Source organism: Phaethon aethereus (genome assembly GCF_964289735.1).
Source record: "Phaethon aethereus genome assembly, chromosome: 2".
Classification (NCBI taxonomy): Eukaryota; Metazoa; Chordata; class Aves; order Phaethontiformes; family Phaethontidae; genus Phaethon; species Phaethon aethereus.
In genome coordinates, this window is record NC_138582.1 from 52,680,420 (window position 1) to 52,703,629 (window position 23,210).

The window sequence follows — 23,210 nt, forward strand, 5'->3', positions numbered from 1 at the left end:
AGAGCTTTATGTCTTCCAGGTCATTAATGAGAGTCACGTCACGGCCCTTGCCTTGCACATGGTTGCTGTTATGAGACAACATTACTCCCACTGACATGCAGTGTTCAGCTCACTCTTTCTTCTGGTACAGAAATGTGCAGGTTCCCTGCACGTAGGGTAAACCGCCATGGGCCCTGTACTAAATCCTGTAGACGCTGCAGGGCAACGTGGCTAGCTGGTACTAGAGGAGGTGGCCTGACGGCCCGCACACACTCACAGCAAGTTCCCCCCTGTGGTGGGGCAGGTGATGGAGGGGCGATGTGCAGAATTACAGCACAAGGAAACGCTGCCTTAGTAACGGGCGGGCGAGAGCATGCAAGTCCCAGTGCACCACTTTGAGACGCATCCTTACATGTCTTCTATCATTTTACTTAAGGTACCATTAATGTGGAATAAAATGTATCTCCAAAGTAAAGAATTGCTTCTAAAGCAATGCCATGGTTAATGTTTCTGTTATTGATCTGCCTCCAGCTGTTGTATACACATCTACGGAGCTGCTTATTGTTTCAGTTGCTGCAGACTGCATCTGCTGTTGGCAAGTTATGAACTCACACACTTTAAGCAGCACTAATTTGAAGTGAATGCCTTATAAATAATCCACGCAAACAATCTTTGACATTAATACACATTTAGTGATACTAAACCCAAGTAGATAAAGTTCACAGTGGTTCAAGAAGACCTACATCATTTGTGGCCTTTAAATCCCCTGAAGGCTTTAACAGTAGAGAGAAGCAGAAGAGGCCATGTTCTTCATGCCACCTCCAATTACATTTCCTCCTCTGTTTATTTTTCTCCTCCTCCCTCCTCCAGTAAAAATATTCACTCTGGTTTTACATGGGGGGAGTGGAAAATGAAGGAACTCTTTAGAAAACTCTTTTCATGTGTTCTGGAGGTTGGATTGGGCTGGATAACTAGAGGCAGTTAAAATAAACATGAATTTAGGCTGATGTATTTAATCAGGGGGTATGGCTTAGGTTGTAATTACATTGCTCAGGCACATAATTGATGGGTCTAAAAAATACAGGTGTACAGTACTGACTGAAAGACCTCTGTGGAGTACAAAGAGCATGGTGATTCTTGAGATTGAGGCCTCAAGTGTTCTGTGTTTTCATTTGAACAGCTGTGTAAAGCATTTGTGATACAACCTCCCCCTTCCAAACTGACTAACTTTGGGGCTTCGCTATAAATTCAAAAAGTTCAGACCTTGCTTACGAATTATGTCACGAGTCTTTGAGAGAGTGTCAGTTAGGTTACGGTTTTGCATCAAAATCATTATTTTAGAGAGTTCTGATGCAAAACTACATGATAAATGTGTGTAAATATATACAAATATCTATATATTTGTGTGTGTGTGTATATATGCATATATATGTATATATTTTGACTCAGATGAGAGTTGAGAATTTGAGTTCATTTGAACCTAAAGCTCAGAGCAGAATATGGGACATACAGTCCCACATGGGTTGAAATAGAAGTCAATCTTTGTGAACAAAACTGGTTATTTACACGTACCTCTGTTTGGTTGCTTCTGCCTGTCCCTCAGAAACTAGTAAAGCTCCTCATATTTGAGGAGTAAAGGAGCGTTATCCACTTTTGGAGACCTCATCCCATTGTACTCAGTGGCACTTTTGCTGTTGACCTCAATGATAGAGCTGAGAGAATTTGCAATGAATAATTAATCTGATGAATTTAGCCTACTTTTCTGCCTGCGGAACATCTGAGGGCAATCTGCACTGTCTTCAAATATATTTATTTGAATTACTTAACACACTTCCTCAGACTGCGAATTTGTGAGGACTCATTCTCTGGGAGTATCAGTACTAAGCAGCATCCTTGGCAGTCTTTGCTCCCCGCACAAGTGCTTTGAGAGCAGCCCACCACGGAGGGAGGCGTTAGTGATGTGAGGCACTATTTGGGTAGGATGGCAAATATGGTCCTGTGCAAATATGTACCCGTGCTTGGTCAGGCAAAGTGCGCCTTGTTGGTTTTGTTGGTTGGCTGCATTTTCAGAAATTTCACACAACATTAAGTTATATTTGTGTTTCGGAGCTTCGAAGTGCAGACAAGTCAAACTTTCCAGTCAGATGTTTAGAGACGGGAGTTAGGCTTCAGTCTCGTCTGGAGGGACTCTTCTTTCATTTCTCTTCTTTGCTTCTCTCTCTCCCACTTTCTGTTTTCCATTTTTCTTTGCTTTATAGACACTGAAAATTACTTCTGCTCAGTATGCCTCTGTTTTATCAATGTTTTATTCCTTGTCACAGCTTTATTATGTTGTCTGAGTTGGGTTCTTTGCATTGTCCAAGAAAATGAATAGCAGCATCAGCCACTTTGCCCTTATAGGCCAAAGTGAGATTTTCGCAGTTGTCAGTGCTATGGAAGTATGTGGGAAATCTTCCTTATTTGCATGACTTGGTTTGTAAACATCTTCCTCAAGCTGGTTTATTCACCTGGCTATTTCCATTCTGAACCATTTCTCTGCTTTTGCCTTTTCTTTCCATCATGTCCAAATCTTCTTAGCAAGAGTCAGGGTGGCTGGGAGCAAAGCAGTGGGGGAATTTTTTGTGGCCCAATGTCCTGCGTGTCCCTTGCACCCTGGAATATGTTTGAAAAATGTTGTTGCCCCACCAGCTGGAACTGCTGTATGAACGCTGCAAAAATTGCAGCCTCCATCCTCACCACATTTCCTTTTCTTAACCTTGCTCTTTTTTATCTTTCCCTCTGCCAAAAAACAGAAGAGACATCACTGCTCACTCTTGGGTTTTCCACCAGAGCCCAGTCCAACTCTTTTTCCTGCAGTCCTGCCTGTTTGCTGCCTTCTCCAGAAGTCTTTTATTTTCTCTATATGCACCTGACTTTCTTCTTTTTACTAATGGGTTTAGTAGCTAGCAGAGGAGGTGACTGATGTCTAAGTGGAAACCTGAATTTGGAGCTGCAGAATCACTGCATGACTGAGTGCTCATGCTGTCCTCAACATGGGTTTGGTTGCACTCCTACCTCTACTGTACCCACGCCATCCCTGTATGTCACCACCCCCTTGCTTAGCCTCTTCTCTGCTCCTTGTGATGCACAGATGCAGTGATACACACACATCTAAAAGGTGTTAATTAAGGAATACAAATGCCCAGGAAAGGTTCCTCTTGTAGGGTACTTGATCAGCTTTGGGCTGCTACCTGACAGGAGCGGAGGAGCTGTGTTCGCCCAGGTTTCCATCAAACAGGTGGTACCTAGTTACATGCTAGAAGTAGTGTCCCAGTAGCATCCTCTGCCTAGACCTTTCCAATAGCAATTTAAATGGCCCTGAAAGTGAGTTTAGAGGAAAGAGCAGCCTGGTGTTGAGGTTCTGCTCAGTGATTTCCCATTTCTGATTCCCCTCCATCCTCACGCCTTGATAATGTTCATTACAGCTCTTCATGACAAAAGAGGGAAAGAATGAGGCTCCGCATTTATGATCCTAATCTACAATAAGGTTTGAAGAAGAAAGGCCACACCAAGTTTTTCTGGGTATTGGTGGCAAATACAGACCTGAACATTGTTTGTGCATCTCGTGGTCAGATATAGATGAAGGGTGAGAAGCAGACACTTAGCCCTGGTGGCAGAAATGCTTGTTTTCCTGCCAAGTTTGCCCTCTGGCAGGCAGAACTGGGCATTCCCAGCTCCACAGATTTGCACCATTTGCAATGTCAAGTGCATCTCCATGAAGCTGGAGGCTCTCACACACAACTACTCAAATCTCATTCTCTAAATATGTATACGCCATGGAGATCTTGGAAACTGCAAACTGGTCATGCTGTTTTGCCTCTCCAACCCTTGACAAATTAAGAAAATAAAACTTCATTCAAGGCAATTTCATCAGCGTTCTCTCTCCATCAGCATTTGCAGTATCAGTTAAATCAACACGCTGCAAACTCACCTGCTTGTGACTGCCTTTGGAGATAGTCTCTGATGATCAAGCTGATACAACATGAGATCTCAATCCCTTTTTGCCTAAGATCCATTGCAAATGTGGGAATTGCATGATATAGGACTTTAAGATGATAATATGACTTTAAGATGTACAAATATGTAAGATTGCTTGGAATTATACACTTTACATATTTGAATGAGAGAGTTCTGAGAGAATCAAGGAACATTTCAGAGAGATTACAGGGAACACAAGGGAAATTTTTACTTAAAAATTGTATATACAGAGCCGACTTTAGACACCTGCAGAATAACTATTAAAAATTAAATTACTAAGCCTAAACTAACTAAAATTTCCTAATTCCCCTACCTGCTCCAAACCTGGATCAGCCAATCAAGGTCCCATGGGTACCCAGCCTTCTGGAAGGTGACGGTGTATTTAAAGCACAGTAGTAATTATTCAGGACTCTACATTTAATGATATCTATGGCTGGCCCAGCACTTTGGCTGTGCACTGCTATGCCAGAGAGCGTATTTCAATCTCCAGACCCAGTCTCTCATTCCCCAAGCTTGCAGATCCAGGCATGTTGCAAGGAGGAATATGCTCAAATGTGGGACAAGCTGTTGGAGGAAGTGCCGTCCTGATATATTCAATCCCTTCCACGCTTCCTCAGGCCTCTGTCCTCTCCAAACCCCCACTCCGAATTTGGTTTTGAGCCCCGCATATGCCTCCTGCTCATCTTGCAGACACGCATTTCTAGGCCATAAGGAAACGCTGTCTTATTCTCTCCTGTCTGGAGCGAACCATTGTCATTTTCAGTTGCTATTTGCTCAGAAAACAGTGGCTTCTGGATAACAAGGGCTGACGTGACACAGTCTGCAAATACTGTGTTGTGGCAGCCTGGAAGATAATGTGTGTTGCCGCTGAATTCACAAAGGGGAAAAACTTTGAAACATTTTAAAAATGCAGGTGCACAAATTACTCATGCCAGGAGCAGCAGTGGCATTTTGTAATAAAATCTTGTGTTTATTCTCCACTGTTGAATACACATACCTTACAGTTCCTGAGAGAGCATCGTCCGGTGCTATCCAATGAACAATTTACAGATGGATTAAATATATGTGCAAAATGAAATAAAACTTGCAGATTTACAATGGGCATAGGTTATCCTTGCACTCAGAACAAAATTCCTATCTATGTGAATGGGCAGTTGGTTCATTTTGGAGTGTCAGGTTTTCCTTATTTTTCCTTTGTGTCAAATTTTAGGCTATTCTTCGAAGATATTCGAATATTAAGAAAACTACTGGGTTCTCAGTGCAAAGCTACATCCAAATAATCAACAGTCACTACCCAAAATACAGAGCTTTTAAGCATTTTCTACTTTGATTGCTTGGTCTTACAGAAATTTGCTTTGCGTTATACCAATAGCATACCTCTCATATAGTAGAGAAGTGGGCCAAGAGTCTAATAATGATTTGAGGAAGGTCTGTACTGGATGAGTACTGAGTCTGTGAACTCCAGCAGTAAATAATATAAAGAAGAAGAAGAAGAGTTGCTGCAAACTCATCTATTGATCTGAAAATTTCAGTCTCATGTGACAGTTATTGTCTAGACTCTACAAATTATTTTGAAGAATATTTTTTCAATACAAATCATTTGCACAAAACTCTTCTTGGAAAGTAGGCAAGTCAAGCTGTCTCAGCCTTTTGCAGCAGCTCCTCTGTATCAACCTTTGGCCATTCTTCCTTTTTGGTTGCAGCAACTCCTGATCGTAACAGTCAGTATCTGCACCAGTGCTCACTTTGCCTGTCCTTCCTCATTCATTTCCCCAACCTCTCACTGAAAAACACAGCATTCAGCAGAGTAGAGAGGACACAAATTTACCAGGGTTTAGGTCCATGAGAATTTTACTCAAGTAAAAGACATGGTCCCTGGAGCCAGTGGTGGTATGTTTGCACTGTTATAAACCATAGGACTCTTCAGTGAGGGGAAAAAAAAGAAATACTAAAAGCAAACCAAAAACATACCCTTCAGTATGTTATGAATATTTCTCTCCCTTACTATCTGCTGCTGTTAACGTCAAGTAATGGCAAGTGTAGATTGATCAGTCGTCACGAGCAGCATGCTGGGCTGATGGATCAGCAGTGGCATATGTGCAGCTGTGCAAGTCTGGTATCAAGGTGTGTCGGCCTGTCTCTTCTACCTTGCTGCCCATCCAAGCCATCTTTTTTTTCTATTGTTGTATTTCCATCAATCAGGCATGTGGAAAAGAGGAATCACAATGTTCTTCATTGCGGGCCTGCCTGTCTCACTTACTCCCCCCCAGGCCTTGGCAGCCACCAGCTCCCCAAACTCAAATGGGCTTTGTTTTGCCTTCATGAGACCATTTGTGTTTTGTTCCAAACCAGGTTTTCTTTCACCCGGTTCATAATGGGGGAGCGAGAGAGGATTGTATTTGGAGGCCTTGATTCTCTTCTCTCACCTGGTTTACAAATGCATAGTTCCATTGGCGTTATTACTAATGATAGTTAACCTTAATGCAACTGAAGAGCATCAGCTGTGTCTTTTTCCGGTGCTGTTTTTTCTAGTCATGTCAGGAGTCACAAGCTGGCACACTCGGGAACAGAGAAATCCAGGTGACTGACAACACTGAGCAGAAATCCATCCATGCCCCTGGAGAGCTGGTACGCCCAACAGATTGGCACATGGGTAAGCACTGCTGCTCGGTGAAGAAAATGCCGGCACAAGGTGAGACATAAACAGACACAGACTGCAACACAAATAAATCAGAGACAAGCTCTTTGCAGAATTTTTTCTTTCACGTGTATTTTGATTGTAGTGACATTTCATTTGTAGTATGAATTGATGTTTTTGTCTGTTGGTTTCTTTCACAGGTATGCTTTGACAGTAGGAGGTGCAAACTTCCGTCTTTGTTAACACCAGAGAATGTGTAACTGCTCAGTCCTCTTAGGCATATCAATTTATTACGCTTCTCACAAACTTTCCATCTTAGAAATCAGACAACACTTATTTAAAGAAGAAAAGAGGCAAAGCAGCTCAACAAATGTAAAATATTCCAAGTTTCATCTAAAATCAAACCCACCAATACATCGGCTCTGCCCTGGACAGGCAGCAGAGAAAAATGAGAGTTTTCTAGGACCTGAACCAAGGCCACAGTATTCTTCCATTTCCAGTGTATGAGGCAATGGATAGACAAAATGAATTTTCACCAGGATAAAAAGATAATACAAAGTCTCCAGGATTGAGCAACCAGTGACTACCTGCTTGGAGCTGCTGCGCATATGCTCCACTTCTCATTTTGCTCTTTAAGTCAATTTTTAGGATTTAGTTTTCAATTTTCATTGGGAATCACAGAATCACAGAATCACAGAATCACTAAGGTTGAAAAGGACCTTCAAGATCATCAAGTCCAACCATTAATCCAGCACCACCATGTTCCCTAAACCATGTCCTGAAGTGCCACATCCACACGTTTTTTGAACACTTCCAGAGATGGTGACTCCACCACCTCCCTGGGCAGGCCGTTCCAATGCCTGACCACCCTCTCAGTGAAGAAATTTTTCCTAATATCCAATTTAAACCTCCCCTGGCACAACTTGAGGCCATTTCCTCTCGTCCTATCGCTGGTTACTTGGGAGAAGAGACCAGCGCCCTGGTCGCCACAACCCCCTTTCAGGTAGTTGTAGAGAGCGATAAGGTCTCCTCTCAGCCGCCTCTTCTCCAGACTAAACAACTCCAGTTCCCTCAGCCGCTCCTCATAAGACTTGTGCTCCAGACCCCTCATCAGCTTTGTTGCCCTTCTCTGGACACGCTCCAGCACCTCAACATCCTTCTTGTAGTGAGGGGCCCAAAACTGAACACAGGATTCGAGGTGCGCCCTCACCAGTGCCGAGTACAGGGCCACGATCACTTCCCTACTCCTGCTGGCCACGCTATTTCTGATACAGGCCAGGACGCTGTTGGCCTTCTTGGCCACCTGGGCACACTGCCGGCTCATGTTCAGCCAGCTGTCAACCAGCATCCCCAGGTCCCTTTCCGCCAGGCTGCTCTCCAGCCACTCCTCCCCAAGCCTGTAGTGTTGCATGGGGTTGTTGTGACCGAAGTGCAGGACCCTGCACTTGGCCTTATTAAACCTCATACAGTTGACCTCTGCCCATCGATCCAGCCTGTCCAGATCTCTCTGCAGAGCCCTCCTACCCTCCAGCAGATCAACACTCCCACCCAACTTGGTGTCATCTGCAAACTTACTGAGGGAGCACTCAATTCTCTCATCCAGATCATCTATAAAGATATTGAACAAGACCGGTCCCAGAACCGAGCCCTGGGGAACACCACTCGTGACTGGCCGCCAGACGGATTTAATGCCTTTCACCACAACTCTCTTGGCTTGGCCATCCAGCCAGTTCCTCACCCAGCGAAGAGTAAACCTGTCTAAGCCACGAGCTGCCAGTTTCTCCAGGAGAATGCTGTGGGAGACGCTGTCAAAGGCTTTACTAAAGTCCAGATAGACAACGTCCAGAGCCATTCCCTCATCCACTAGGCGGGTCACCTGGTCTTAGAAGGAGATCAGGTTGGTCAAGCAGGACCTGCCTTTCATGAACCCATGCTGGCTGGGCCTGAGCCCTTGGTTGTCCTGCACATGCCATGTGAGCACTCTCAAGACGAATCACTCCATGATCTTCCCCGGTACGGAGGTCAGGCTGACAGGCCTGTAGTTCCCAGGATCCTCCTTCCAGCCTTTCTTGTAGACGGGCGTCACATTGGCAAGCCTCCAGTCTTCTGGGACCTCCCCTGTTAACCAGGACTGCTGATAAATGATGGAGAGTGGCTTGGCAAGCTCCTTCGCCAGCTCTCTCAGTACTCTCGGGTGGATCCCATCAGGCCCCATAGACTTGTGGGTGTCCAGGTGGCTTAAACAGGTCCTTAACTGTTTCCTGCTGGATTATGAGGAGTTTATTGTGCTCTCCATCCCTGTCTTCCAGCTCAGGGGGCTGAATACCCTGCGGATAGTCCCAGAATAACTCAGAAATTCACTGCGTTATGGTTTGGTGGATGCTGTGCACATCTAGCTCCCCTTGACGTTAGTACTGAGCAGGGACAGCAGGCTGTGGAAACATGTCCAAGGTGGTTCTTTAGGAATAGGTTGTTCATGTGTAACCAAAGCAAAAGTTCACCCAATGCAGAGCTGCTGGCCACTCTACTCTACAAAGAATTTACAGATTCTTGGTTTTCTTGAAACTCTTCTTTACGTGGCTTTATAGACATTTACTGAGCTACTTAGTGGAATAAAAACTTGGCCTTTAAACATTTCTTGGGATTTAACTTGGCATGGTATATTTTTTCTCATGAATTTTAGACAACTCTGCTGTAAGTCCTCATTGTTATTATTTATTTATTTTGGTCAGATATGTATTTATACACTTAAGAGTAATAGATTTAATGACATAGTAGGTGGAAGTATGTGCAATATTTGCAATATATGTCATCTTTTTAATGATATAGATTTTATGGAGCTGATATAATTGTGATGTTCAATGATACTTGTAAATAGGGAAGGAAGAAGTATAGTCTTTCATCATTTTCCTTTTCATTTTATTACGATCGCATTATACATAGAAATGCTGGATGTTTGAGGAGGAGAGAGACGAAGGGTCAGGATGGCAACAGTTGTGTTGACTTTGAAGCACAATTATGGTGAGACAGCTTGTCCCTCTCCTTCAGGAAAGGTCACAGAAATTGCTACTGGTTGGTGCCTCTGATGTGCTGTGAGATGTAGTGCACATTGCTGTCTACAGAGGAGCACATCATGCAGCGTGAATGCACTCTGGCGTCCAGCCTCATAGAATATGTGTCCTTTGCCCCAAAAGTGTCCTTGTTTCTTCCAGTGAGATTGCTGTTTGGTTACATTTCAGTCTTCAGCCCTGCAAACTTATTCTACATGAGTAGCCCAAAGTGCCTGAAATTAAAGAGCAAGTTTGGCCATATCATGCCTTGCATTAGATTATTCACACAACAGAGTGAGAGGCACAAGGAAATTCCACCTATGATTACTTCACAAAATCAAACGCTTCATATGATCAAGTCATTAAAGTGCTGAATGAGAGCTAGTTATTATACACCGTGGTTATGCCATAAAATAAGAGACACCACACAATTATAAAATGTTATCCTACCCTAGTATTAATAATCAGTTATATGGTCTTGTAGTACTGTAAATTGTATGTTCTGACTGTACCTTTATTTCTGAGTGGTTATAAAGTTTGGGAAAAAAAACACTTTCTGATCCATTGTGCCCTAAGGACATCAGGGTCACAGCACTGATTATAGAGATAACCTTTTTGTTCTGCTGCATTCATTACATGAATTGACAGCTTTTTAATTGCAATGGCTTCTCCCTTGAATTAATTTTTTTTGTCATTCTTTATTTCAAAAATAATCGACACACACAATTTCTGATGTGTTGTTAATGCTTAGTTGTAATTTCCATTCTTTACTTGTGCATCTAATGCTTGCAAGACCAGACTTCTACTTGTTTAGGATGAATATGAATGTGTTTCACCAACAGACACAGAAAGTGGCCAGGATTAGATACAATTACAGATGAAGTGTGTGGCAAATCGCCACCAACAAAGGCTCAAAAGGCTTCTTGTTAGTCCCTGTGGTGTATCATCCCTGTCATCACAGGCTGCAATTGTGGCCGTGGTCCCTAAATGCCACCAACTGGAGAAGTATGCAGCTTTCAACAAAATCAAGCTGCTTCAGGCTCATTTCTTCACTGGTTGTCACCCTAGACTACGTGGTAGTTCGGGGATCTCTTCAAAATAAGCAAGAGGCAGCTACAAGCTCTCCAGTCCGTCTCCACCAAATTCATCTGACCAGACTTTCATTTCCTTAGCTAGGAAAAGAGCTGCCTGCATACTTACTCACCTTATCAACAGGTGTTATGGATAAATGAACCTGGTGAGAGCTTTCAGTTCAGCCTAATGCCCCCATGCCGTAGCCTTCTCTGCTCTTTCGTTTCACCATGTTACTTTCAGTGGGAGATTTTCACAAACAGATTTTTTTTGAGGTCTCAGAGGGCTAAAGCCCTCCCTTGAGCACTGTGTACTGTGTCACATTCCTCTGCAAACTCCAACAGGGAGAACTCACACCTCTGCACAGCACTTGCAAGAATATCATGGCTGCATTTGTCACTGAAAGACCCAGCTTATGTTAAAGCTCCATGGATATCTGCAGCTTTTTATGCAACTCTTCTTGAAGGCCAGTTGGGACTTGAAACTTGCTTTCCTTATAGCTCCTGAGCATAAAATTTATACTTTTATTACACATTTAACCAGTGTCTGGACTAGTATGGCTCTGCACCGTGTGTGTTGCCTCTAGGGACTATCAAAATACACATCGATGCACTAAAAAACAGAACCACGCAGTTTAGGAGTAGGACAGAGTGAGAGGTGTCTAGATTAGCAGACTTTCTGGCAAGATAGTGGACAATGGAGAGCAAGACTATAGATATTATCTTCTGCCTATTTTGCCCAAGCAACCAAATTGGAAAATGAGGCTTGTTGCTGCTGCTGTCAGCAGCAATAGAAGGGCTGGGACATATGGGTCAGCCCTGCTTCTTGGCAGAGAGGCTTTTCCCAGGAACAGCAGTCTCCCTCCCTGCCACAGCACTCTTCAGTGCAAACAGATAGCGATGTCCCATATACAATTATTCCCACTTTTACGAGAACTTTTTCCACCCATGCCTCCAATTTTCAATCAGATCCCACCGGTAGAGCAGGGGAGGTCAGTGCTCTAGCAACCTTTCCTCTCCAGAAAATCTTCTAGCTCCACAGAAAGGCCCCTGAGTCAGAGGGCTCAAGCAATAATCCTGGCACTTGGGAATGGGCAGATTTTCCCCTCACTCAGGGTTGCTGTAGAGACAACCCAGGCACCTTCTGCTCAGAGAGCCCTGTGTGAGGTGCCTGGCAGTTTTCTGGCACGGTCTCCATGAAGCTGAGATGATGGGCAGTCAGTTCATCCAGAAAGGACAGAACCAGCAAGGACTGTCATTAAATTCAGAGAATAAGAGCTGGTGTGAGGACCTGACTAAGTCAGTGTGGTAAGGCAGCAGGGAAATAAGCCAGTTTCATGAAAGAAAGTATCTTCTTGACTAAGTACAGAGTTCACTGGTTTCCCTCTGTTAACTCTACCAGTGTCCATAGTGGCTCCTCAGCTTTTAGCTCCAAAACATGATCCAGGAGAAAACAAACGGATAAAAATTCCCTTCGCTACCATCAAAATCCAGGATCAATCTTCAAATCTATTAGTCTTTTTCCAAAGATCTTTTTCACAAAACCGATAAGCATTCATCCCCTCTTCTCAAGCACTTTTCTTCATGAACAACCGCTTACTGTTGGAATTCCCTGTGGGGCTAATCGTTCTGCTTATAGAAGGGACCTTGCGTTAGCTGCTTTGTGGATAGCCAGCTCTTTATAACTGCAAGAGAAATGCAGCTTCAGCTCTAAGATGGCTGTCCCTCCCTCTCGTCGGTTCCACTCACACATGCACCCCTTCTCATATTAGTGTATTCTATGTTTTTTTCCTTTTAGATTATCCTCTCCTTGGGGCAGGGGTTGTGTCTTGGTATGTTTCTGTGAAGTTCATATAATCAGATAGCTCTGATCTTGACTGGAGCCTCTTGGCATTACTGCAATATAAATATTATATAGCAGTTGAGGAAATAACACGTCCTGACTTTTGGGAACTCTTCCCCTGCCCCTCACTCAGTATCTTACTCCCCTTGTTCTCAGAGGCAGTTGTTACTGCCTTTTATACATGCAAACACATGTGGAGAAAGAGCAGGATGCAGGCGTTTTGCCTTGATTTTTTAAAGAGTTGTTTGAAGCTGTTATGTGTGGCCCAGGGTGATATGAATTAGTGGACAATATGTGGATGAAAGAGTGAAGTGGTATGATAAATGCCACTGATCAGCATCTAACTGTAGCTTATGTTATGTATACACACACACACATATATACAACCTGCATCCAAAAACATCCATTAATGTTGTAAAGCAAGCACTGAAGAGTCAGGAAATGAAAGAAATAAGTTTGTCTTCATCCAGTGGTCATGAGAATTTGCACTATGAAGTAAAACAGGGAATTTGAGGGGACAGAAAAAGGAAGCTCTCTTATTTCAGATTTGATATTTTTTAACAGTTCCAAGAATGTTGTAGTCTTACCATTTCTGCCTTCAGCCACAGTGACGGCCACAAGACAATTCTCCTGCCATATCTGTTGCCTCCCACCTCCAAGTAGCCAGGCATTGGTTTCTCCTTTAAAACTGGGAAAACGCACCAACTTAGATTCCTTCCATCCAGCCCCATCCACATGTGGTTTTTGTTACCCACAATGCCCATAAAAAGCATTTGCTCTTTCTCCAGCGGTTCATGTTTCCTCCCTTTCCCTGCCTTTCTTCAGAAACCACTCTCTTCATTAGTTTCTTTCCTCTGTAAATACTCAACTAGAAGTGGAAGTGCGTAGGCACAGGATCCATGGCTGTTATCGCCTGGGACGTAGTTCTAGAGACCTGCTGCAGTGTTCGGTCCAGTAGACCCATCTGCAAGGCAGGGAGAGCGAAGAACACAAAGTAGCGTCGAGAAACATCTACCATGTTCTGCAGTGGGAATCAAGACACTTGGAGGCCTGAACTTCCAAGCAAAAAAACCACTGGAGAGCAGATGAGCAGAGCCAGAACTGGAGCTGTACACAAAGACGGCTGTGGGGTGTAAATGTGAGAATGGGGATGTAACACAGCCCTGCTGTGGAAAAACATTGAGAAGAGGGATGTTACAGAAAGTAACAACAGAAACACTGGAAAAAATGACCCGATGCTGAATGAGATCGGAGAAGGAGAAAAGGAAACAGATACCTGCAAGGTCTGCCCCAAGATGGATGCTTTTAATGTTAATTTAAAAAGGGATAATAAGGAAGAGATTATTGAGAGAAAAATGTCCAATAATGGACTTACGTAAAGAAATATCTCTGTGTGGTAAAGACTCAGGGAAAGTGTAGAAACAAAACGTGCCCAAAACGTGGGACAGGTACACAGGCTCATGCCAAAAGAGCTTAGGACTCAAGGCAAGGCAGGTTTCCCTCAACCAAGGAGAGGTTCTTTCAAGAGACCAGCCTCTCAGTAGTGCCTTTTCTCTGGTAGCAATGAGAGTGGGATCTTTCCCACAAACCCCCAGGGTAAGTTCACCATGAAGATTTTGGGGTCTTAGCTGTCATTCCTCCAGTGCCTTAGCTCTTCCTGCAGTGTGAAGAAATCTCTTTGTGGTAATGCGGAGTTAATGCTCTTCAGCTCATGTAAAGTTAAGGACACATTTGCTTTCCAACCGATAATCCAATGGTCTAATGCAAGAATATCTCCTCCTCCTACGAAGTATTCATTTGACTAAGTCACTATCTGTTTCCTCCTCTGAACTGCAAATATTGTCCTGCTGCTTACAAAGCTGGCAGACTGACATAATTTCAAAGGATTTCTTGCACCTTCTCCCACCTGCTGGCCCTTAGTTGGGCATGTGCTGTTAGCCCAGCATGAGCAACATCCTGTGCTGCTTTGGTGGACTTCCCTGACCTCCAGTTTCAGTTTTATAGTAATTTTGAGTTTCTTTGTATTCTGTCTAGTTTGCCATAGGAAAGTCCATACTCTATAAGCTGTGCTGTGATGAATTCTAATGTTTTCTTAAAGGATTAATTTGAAATCTGCCAGTAATCACCTCCAGGTTGTTTTGATCACAGTCACAGTCTTATCAGGTCTCAGGTAGCCTCCAGAACTGTAAGACCTAGTCTTCAGCCTGAGCCCAGCCACAAATACCCCTGTGATTTTTTCCTTCCTTTTCATTTTGTTTAATAACACTCCTCTCCTGTGTTTCATTCTTACATGAAGTACAGAAACTCCTCAAATTTCTAAAATATAGCTTCACAATCAGCCTTTGCTCTTTAACTTAAGGGCAGTCTGGCAGACACACCAGTTACTAGAAATAAGACTGCCTTGTGATTGCCCCCACTACTTGCAGACACAGAAAGAAGCACTCTTCAAACCTTCTACAACTGTACTCCATGTTCCCAAAGTATTTTAACTCTTACAGGACTTGCCACTGATCTTTTTTTTTGAGGTCATTTTCCTTGTTGCTTTTGACTCCTGGTGCTATACGGTGTTGAGTAGCCACTCTGGGTCTGCCCATACCATACAGTCCACAGCTGTGAAACTGTCGTGAGACACAGGGTGGGTTACACAGAGCAGAGCTGTTTCAGTGCTTTCCATTTAGCTCAGGTAGAGGGTGGACACACCCTTGCTGATAAGGCTCTTGTGGTCTTTGACCCCAGATGGCTGCCTATAGCCATAAAGCCTTCTGCAATGCCCCATCTGGACTTCCTCGTAGGGGAAGCTCAGCTCCTCCAAGGCTTAACCTCCTGCAGCACACAACATACTGCAAATACTCAGAGGTTTCAGCAGCAAAGGTTCTTCTAAACACAACACAGGTTGTTTTTACTTTAAGTGCTGACTTTAAACAGTATATAATTTAGCCAAAATCAGACAGATTTATGTAGGGCACAACAAAAGCAACTCTCAGTACCAGTTTTCAAGATTTTATGACCGCCTGTCTTGGAATAACTTCTGGATTCTGTTTTGGATCATAAAGTGTTAGTAAGTGAATGTGGAGACTGTTCCCACAGCCTTTCTGAACTACCTGTCTGTGATTAATTATGGACAACTCTGAACGATTGTACCTCTCCCCCAACCTCCATGTTTGCGCAGTGACTAACATGGTGATGTCAGTTTTCACTAATGTATTTGCCAATTAGGAAGATTTAGTGTGGTGACTGAGGACAGCAGAGCATTGGTGGCAAATCTGTAATTGTCCAAGTCAAATATCTGACAACTGGGTGTTAGAAAAAGTGATTTAGGTTTTACCCCCATGCGGGTCTGACTGTGCATCTTTCTGCAACACTTCAGTTTACATCACATCAGGACGCATCAGTCACATCTCACTATGTCACGGCGAATCACTTTCTGGCTCACCATAATACTTAATCAACAAATCCAATGCCATGTGCCACATTCCAAAGCATCAGTCAAGCAACTGCAATCAAGGAAATGTCTTGATTTCCTTTGAATGCACGCAACGGACTGCCAGTACTGGTAGCACCTCGAAGCTCCACCGAGACAAGCATCCCATTGTGCAAGACCCCTACAAATGCTGCAGGAGGCAACCTCTCCCTCAGCAAGCTTGCAAACGGGAAGCAAAACAATTTGACCGCGCACAGACACACACACACATCAGCGCAGAGCAGACCTCAGCCAACCTGACAGGCTCACGAATGCCCAGTCCACCAAACCAGGCTGAGATATGTGCACCACTGCTGGTGTGTGAAATACTTCAAATGATACTTGGAGGTGGCAGGCTTCAGCTGCCTATGTCAAGGCAGTAACCCTGTAGCTTGTGTAATTGCCTCTGTACAGGAGTTCGTGTTCAGGCGTACCTCCCTCTGTGAAAAAGTTGAGCGGCAGGATAAGAGCTTTCACACAACCGGCTGCTGCCAAGCAGCAGATTAGCAGGTAATCAGTTGACTGGTAGTAACTTCGTCAGCTCCCAGAGCCTTGCTGTGTGTCGGGGGTGATGGGCTAAAGGGTCAAGGCAGGTGCATGAGGGACAGAGGTACCTGGCTAAGGTACAAGGCTGAATTGGCTGTGGGGCGAGGGGAATAGGTGCAGTGTGGCCCTAGGTCACTGGCTTCGGAGAGCAGTGGTGGGAAGAGGATGAAGGAGGTAATACCGTAACCCAGTCTGAGGGACTATTATGTTCAGCAGAAAGGGAATAGAGCCTTTCACGTGCCTGTGCATGGCTCAGCCTTGTACTGCTGCTACCCACACGCATGTGAAAGGATGAGAATTTCCTTGAGCTCAGGATGATGCCAGGTAACCCATACAAGCACTGTACACTGCAAGCCATCAGCAAGCTGATTCTGCAGCATGGGTAAAAACAACAGCATCCCAGGCTGGCACGCTGTCAGGAAGCAATGCCAAGTCCAAGTGGCTTAAAAAAGAACCAGCCATATCAAAGCCACTGTGGAAGTTTTACTTCATTGCTTTTTAAAGTTCATGGTTTTATTTCTATCCAGTGGATGACAGCTACTGGGTTTCATATTTGGAGGAAACTTAAATCCCAGTAAGAGATATGGAGTCCAACCTTATTCATTTCTACACTCAACATGCATGCACTGTACACACAATCACCGTGATGAGAGGCAGTTGTATGCTTTGACCACTTTATGCCAGCTACACAGGCACAAAGCAACTGTCCAGGGAAATAACTTTGACAGAAAGGGGTTTATCTGGCAGCATTTATCTAGCACTGCCTCTGCATTCCCTTTTCAGGACCTCCCCTCCTCCTCCACCCCCAGGATGATGGTGGAGGAAGGGATTAGGGAATAGAAGGAGAAGACCAGAAAGGAAACATCACTGGGGAATACTAAGTCTTCAGCTTTCCTCTGCCTGACAGTAGTCTCTCAGCACTGGGGATGCAAGCTACAACAGCCCTGTGAAAAGGATAAACCGGCCCCTACGAGGACTCAAGAGCAAAAAAATAAACCAACAACACCCAGCACTTCTGTGACATTCCTGAGCTGTACAAATCACTTGCCCAAGCCCTCACATATTGCCTCCCTCCTCCCAGCTATGCAGCGCCGCCGCAGCAAATCCACAGCGCTTGGACAGCTGGTGATGGCTGGGATTTGGCCTGATACACGGATATTATTTGGGGGGTTTGTTGCATTTTTATGTTGACTCACTGCATACAATGGGCCAATGTTGCCATCACCACGTAACTGTCACAGAACTTTTTTTTTTTACTATTATTGTATTTATTCCTTTCTTCCCCTGCCACCCTGTAACAAAGAAAGGAAAATCCAGAGCAGGACATGTGTTATTTAATATCTGTGTCAATGTCAGAACGCAGGCATGCTTTTATTCTTTTGCCTTTTGCAATGAATGTGTGATACCTGATATATTAGGTATTAATAAAGCAGACTGCTTTATGCTGTTTATATTGGTAATATGATTCTGAATCTTATCCCCAGCTGAGAGGAGTTGGAATGTAGATTTTCCCTTGTATATTATTGCCCAGCCATGGCTAATCAAGTATACAATATATTCTGATTTTTGTGTATTGTTTTATTTTTGATTGACTTTAATTAGAACCAGCTCTCTATATAATAAGTAGATATATAAAATGTGGAAGGGAAGGAGCAATGGCTAAAAGGCATAGAGAATGAGAAAAAAACCAAAATTCAATAAAGAAGCCAACAGGATGGTGTAGCCTTGCACTTCACCAATAATTTTACAGTACTTCACCGATAATTGCCAGCACCAATCGCACCCATGCCTACAGCAGCTATCTGTCCCAGAGGCATCAGTACCACCCAGGGCTGAAGGTCTGCATTATCCGAGGGGCTAATGGGGAATCGCAAAGGAGGGGAATTGCAAAAGTCTGATAGCATAGAGTGGAGAGCATTGTTTTCTCTTGACTGTGGGTAAACAGTGAAACTTAGAGACGTGAACTAGTTCAGATAAAACAAGTCTCTCCTGAAGCTCTAACACACAACTTGAAATTATGCATAAGAAGTTGCGTGCATCCCTCGGTCTTTCCTTATACACACTTTTCCCAGTTTCTCACAATTTTTCTTCTGGATTATCTTCAAAGTTCTGCTATGACTATTGTCAGTGACAAAACTCAGATGTCATCAGGTACCTTCCCAGCGAGAGAAAATCCTCTTTGTTCAAATGTCCAGTTCTTCTCAAGGAATGGCTAATACTTCCATTAATTCAGTCAGCACTGACCTTAATTTGCTTGCTCCTGGATAGGAGAGCTGATCACATAAACCACTCGCGCAAACTCCTGGGTTTATCCTGCTGAGGAAAATAGTGGCTGGCCTGCCTAGTATCACAGCACTTGATGCCTGTTCTGCAGGGCTTTTTGCATAACATCTGGGGAGCGCCTGCTTCTAAGGAAGTTTGAAAATGGTCCCTTTCATCAGCATCAGATCCCATTGTATTCAATGAGAGCTGCAGGTGTTCTGTACCACTTGGGGCCAGGCCCTTCATCATAATAAAAAGGCCAGATTTGAGCTGGAAGCTCTGTCATTAAAACTGCCTGTAGTGTATTAGTAATCTGCTGAACCTCCTAGAGGCCCAGAGAAACCTTCTGCTGCGTTACTTTAACTCTTTGTGATTATCAGAACAGTGAGGATTTAAGAAGGGGCACATTAAATGCCCGTCACATCCCCTCTCTGAGTTATCCAAAGACTAATAGACCCAACAAAACCTTTCCTGGGAGCACAAAGTAAAGGGAGCTCTCTCGGTATGAGATAGCGTTGACTGTCAGAAGTGCCCACAACGTTGTTTAAGATGACTGACAGCCTCTCTCTCCATTTTATTTTACAGCTATTTTAATGTATCAAACACCTGGAGATGCTTATGAGACTATCCAAACCAGTTTTTAGTGCCTCTGACGCGCACATCGAATCCATTTCCTGCCACTTGCTTCCCAAGAAACGAGCACCACTTCGTGCAAGGGATTTAGCACAGGGCGTGGAGCATGGACGGCATGCTCCAGCCATGGGAAACATGCTCAAAGGGAGGTTTTGCAATCCTGAAGGCACCCTGATTACTGGATAACACAGGGGTGGAAACACCAGGACAGACATGGGAAGGGAGCGGTGACTGCATGGAGACCCACTCTGGCAGGTTCCCCTGGTGGGTAGATCTGCTGGGAGGCACCACGTGGGTCATCTGCTGCCTGGGCAGTGATGTGGAAACGTATGAAGCCAGGGCACAACCTGGTCCTGCACTGCTGGCCTAAGAGTCATTGTCACCTGGCATAGATCAGAGTGGTACATCGGTGTTGTGGGATCAGCTGGAGGGATATGCAGGAGGAAAAAGAGGGACGAGGTTACTCAGAGAAGGCTAAGTGCAGTAAAGAGTCTGGCTTTTCATGTCACATTCATTAAAAGCAAATTATTAGATCAGAATGGCTGTTCAAATTGGTTCAGATAAATCTTAGGATATGACCCAAATCTTCTATCCAAGTGAACATATGCATACACTTTTCTGAAGCTCAAAAGATTTGGTCAGTCAAGATTTAAGAAAGGGGAGAAATTTGCTTTCATGGGATAGGTAGTTGTTTACTTTATATTTCAATTTTCACATACGTCTGTGCTTGTTGGAGTCAGCAAAGACCAGAAATTGTAACCCAACAGATCTGTGTAGTGTCTTGGATAATCTTAAGATGAGGTTTGGAAAAACTTCTGAGAAACTTCCAAGTATCTATAGCCAAACATTCTAATATTTGCCAATCTCTGTTGTTGGAATATTTCTCCCTGTCAAAAGCCGTGACTTGCACAACTCAGAAAGGTCCACAGAGAGATTTTCTTTCCTTTTTCTTTTCCTTTTGCATCTCATGAGATTCTGCATGTAATTTTGTTATGAGCCAGAGGCCACATTACTGTGAGCTTCAAGAAACAATTAGGGTTGTGGTCACAGTAACTTGCAGAGAGTGTGATGAATTAATAGCATCATGCTATAACTTGATAATGATGCCATGTCACAAGTTTAGCATAGCATATCATGTAATGTCTCTTACACTAAAAATGGACCTGAAACAAACCCCAAAACAATCCCAACCTCTGAGATTTGTCTCCCAGTCCAACTCTTTGCAAAGCCAATTACTCTGTAACAGGCTGTGCCAAAATCCTGTATCAGAAGCCTATCTGTTTTGGGATTTTATCCATCCAGATCCAAAATTTGTCAAAATGGGGCCCTGTCTTTGTTTCCAGGAGAGCTTGGCAGTTGAAGCCGCTAGCACTGACCTGCTGCCCGTTCGCCACAGGTAAGGGGTGTGTGGCACTCTTTTGGGTTGGGTCTTCGCCTCCAGTGGCCAGTGGTGCGAAAGCACCCCCAGCCCTTGTGGTGAGTCTGACTGACGCTTCCACCCACAGGTCTGACAAAAATGAGCTAGAATGCAAGTTCTGCATGTTTGCACACTACTGGTTATAGTCCTTTAAAGCATGGGAGAAGGTTTTAAGCTCTGGATCTGGACCGCTCATGGTCGAAGGCTTGAGTAGGCTATCCCACTACAACAAGCACCTCCGCTCATTTTGCCAATGAATCTTATTCAGCTTCACTGACAGAGCAGCTGCTTTTGCATCCAAGAGCTGTCAGTCCAAGACAAAGGAGGACAGACTTCTCATGTAGTCAAGATGTTAGGGCATCCAAAAAATATAATACCACCACACATGAAAATACAGCTCTTCTTTTGTGGTTATCATCTTTGGCATTAGAACATAGTTTTTCCCTTCACCCTTATGACTACAACTGAAAACTATTCTAAATAAACTTTTCAGGAATTTCTTCTCTTTATCGCACGCCTTCAGCTCCTGCAGAAAGACTTGGAACCAGGTGATTAAACCAATATTCCTTTCTTGTGCTTAGGTCTCAAAGGTTATTACCTGGTTTAGAGACCATGTAGCTCTGTTACCACTCTGTAACTCAATGAGCTTTCACTGAGATTCAGCCAGGCTGGAAAGAGTGCCCTGGCTGGCGCTATCAAGAGAGGAAGAAACAATTTCAGAGAGTGGGACATGGGAGCACGTTCTTCTCTTGTCCATGTTGTATTTTCTCCTCCTTAAAAACGCAGGAAAAGGGATCATAAGAACTGGGGGAGGTTCTGCCTTGCAACACATCTGTCCTCTGGGGCAGGCTGGGTCTCGGTGGGGACTCTGGTGTCTCTCATAGCAATGCCCCACTCAGCACCCCAGTGCTTTTGTCTACCTGCCCGCTCTCCTGCGGTCCTGTGGTCCGCCTGGCAGTGCCGGTATTTCAGCGTTAGTCCTCGGGTCAGACTGTTTGTTAAGATGTATGTCCATTTCTAAACACATTGACAGAAGACATGAATTACAAATATTATGATGCATTAAGCTGTGAAAAGACAATGGTTAAATAAGCAAGCTGAACCAAAGAAAATAACTGGAATGCCATCAAAAGGGAAGATGAATGAACAGAACTACACTGACATCTGCTGGTCCATACATCAGCGCTGGTATTGTTACTGCTGCCGAAAATTGCTGTGGTGATGAGGAAAAATGACACGTTAAACTCAATAAATCCTTCAAAGATACCTGCTACTTCCACCACGTTTATCCACCACCTACTGCCCTGATGAACTCTCTGGTCACCTGGGCAGGATCTCTTAGGGAAGAAGTTTTTATATTTGTACAAGAGTAGGGTTTGGGGTTTTTTTTGTTTTCTTTCTTGTTTTGTTTTGAGGCAGAGAGTGTTTCAGGTTACTGGAGCTCCGTGTGGAGTGCTGGACTTGCAGAGATCCTGCGCCGATGGCCAGTGCATGTGCACAGTGTGCACAGGCTGGCTCTGTACAGCTTGCACACCAAATCCCAGACATTGTGGGGCACCACAGCCTGTGGTGCTGCACCCCTGTGCGTGCAGCCAGTAAATCTAGTAACTCATTGAACGTGCTGTGTAAGCACGGCTCAATTGTGCAGCACATACGCAGTAGGTCTGATGAGCCCTAGATGCTACAAATTCACTGCCTAGTCTTTAGGCACTTGTTTCTGTCCAGGAAATTTTGCAGACAAATATGGAAGCAACTGCTTTCAGATTTTCAAGTTTTGGCATATTAAAAAAAATATTTTTTTAATGAAGGTACATAATACTTAACTGCTGTAAAGTATAATTTTGCACCTAGGGGAAGTAGAGTCGTTGGGAAAGGAGGCTATTACACTTCTCAGAAGATACATACACAGGAGGACTGTGATTTGGGATATCTTACTGCACATTCATCCACCTTTACAAATCTTTCAGGGACCTGGCCTTTTTGTAACACTGAACCCTCATCTCCTGAAGGTGTGAAGAGTAAAATGGATGTACCTAAAGCCACTTGTCCATTTAGACTCACATATGCTGGGAGAGTTATATGTGGGAAGAGGGAAGCTATAAAGACAGTGGGGAATTATTATTTTTCCTTTAATTTGGTGACTTCTCTACACTTACGACATATTGATAAACAATTAAAGCACAATCCTTATAACTCAAGCCAAAACAAAGATTATGGTATTTCAGTACATGAAAAAATCCATTTGGTTGCTTCTCAGAAAGACACCTCCTCAAAACACTCTTTTCCCTTAAATAG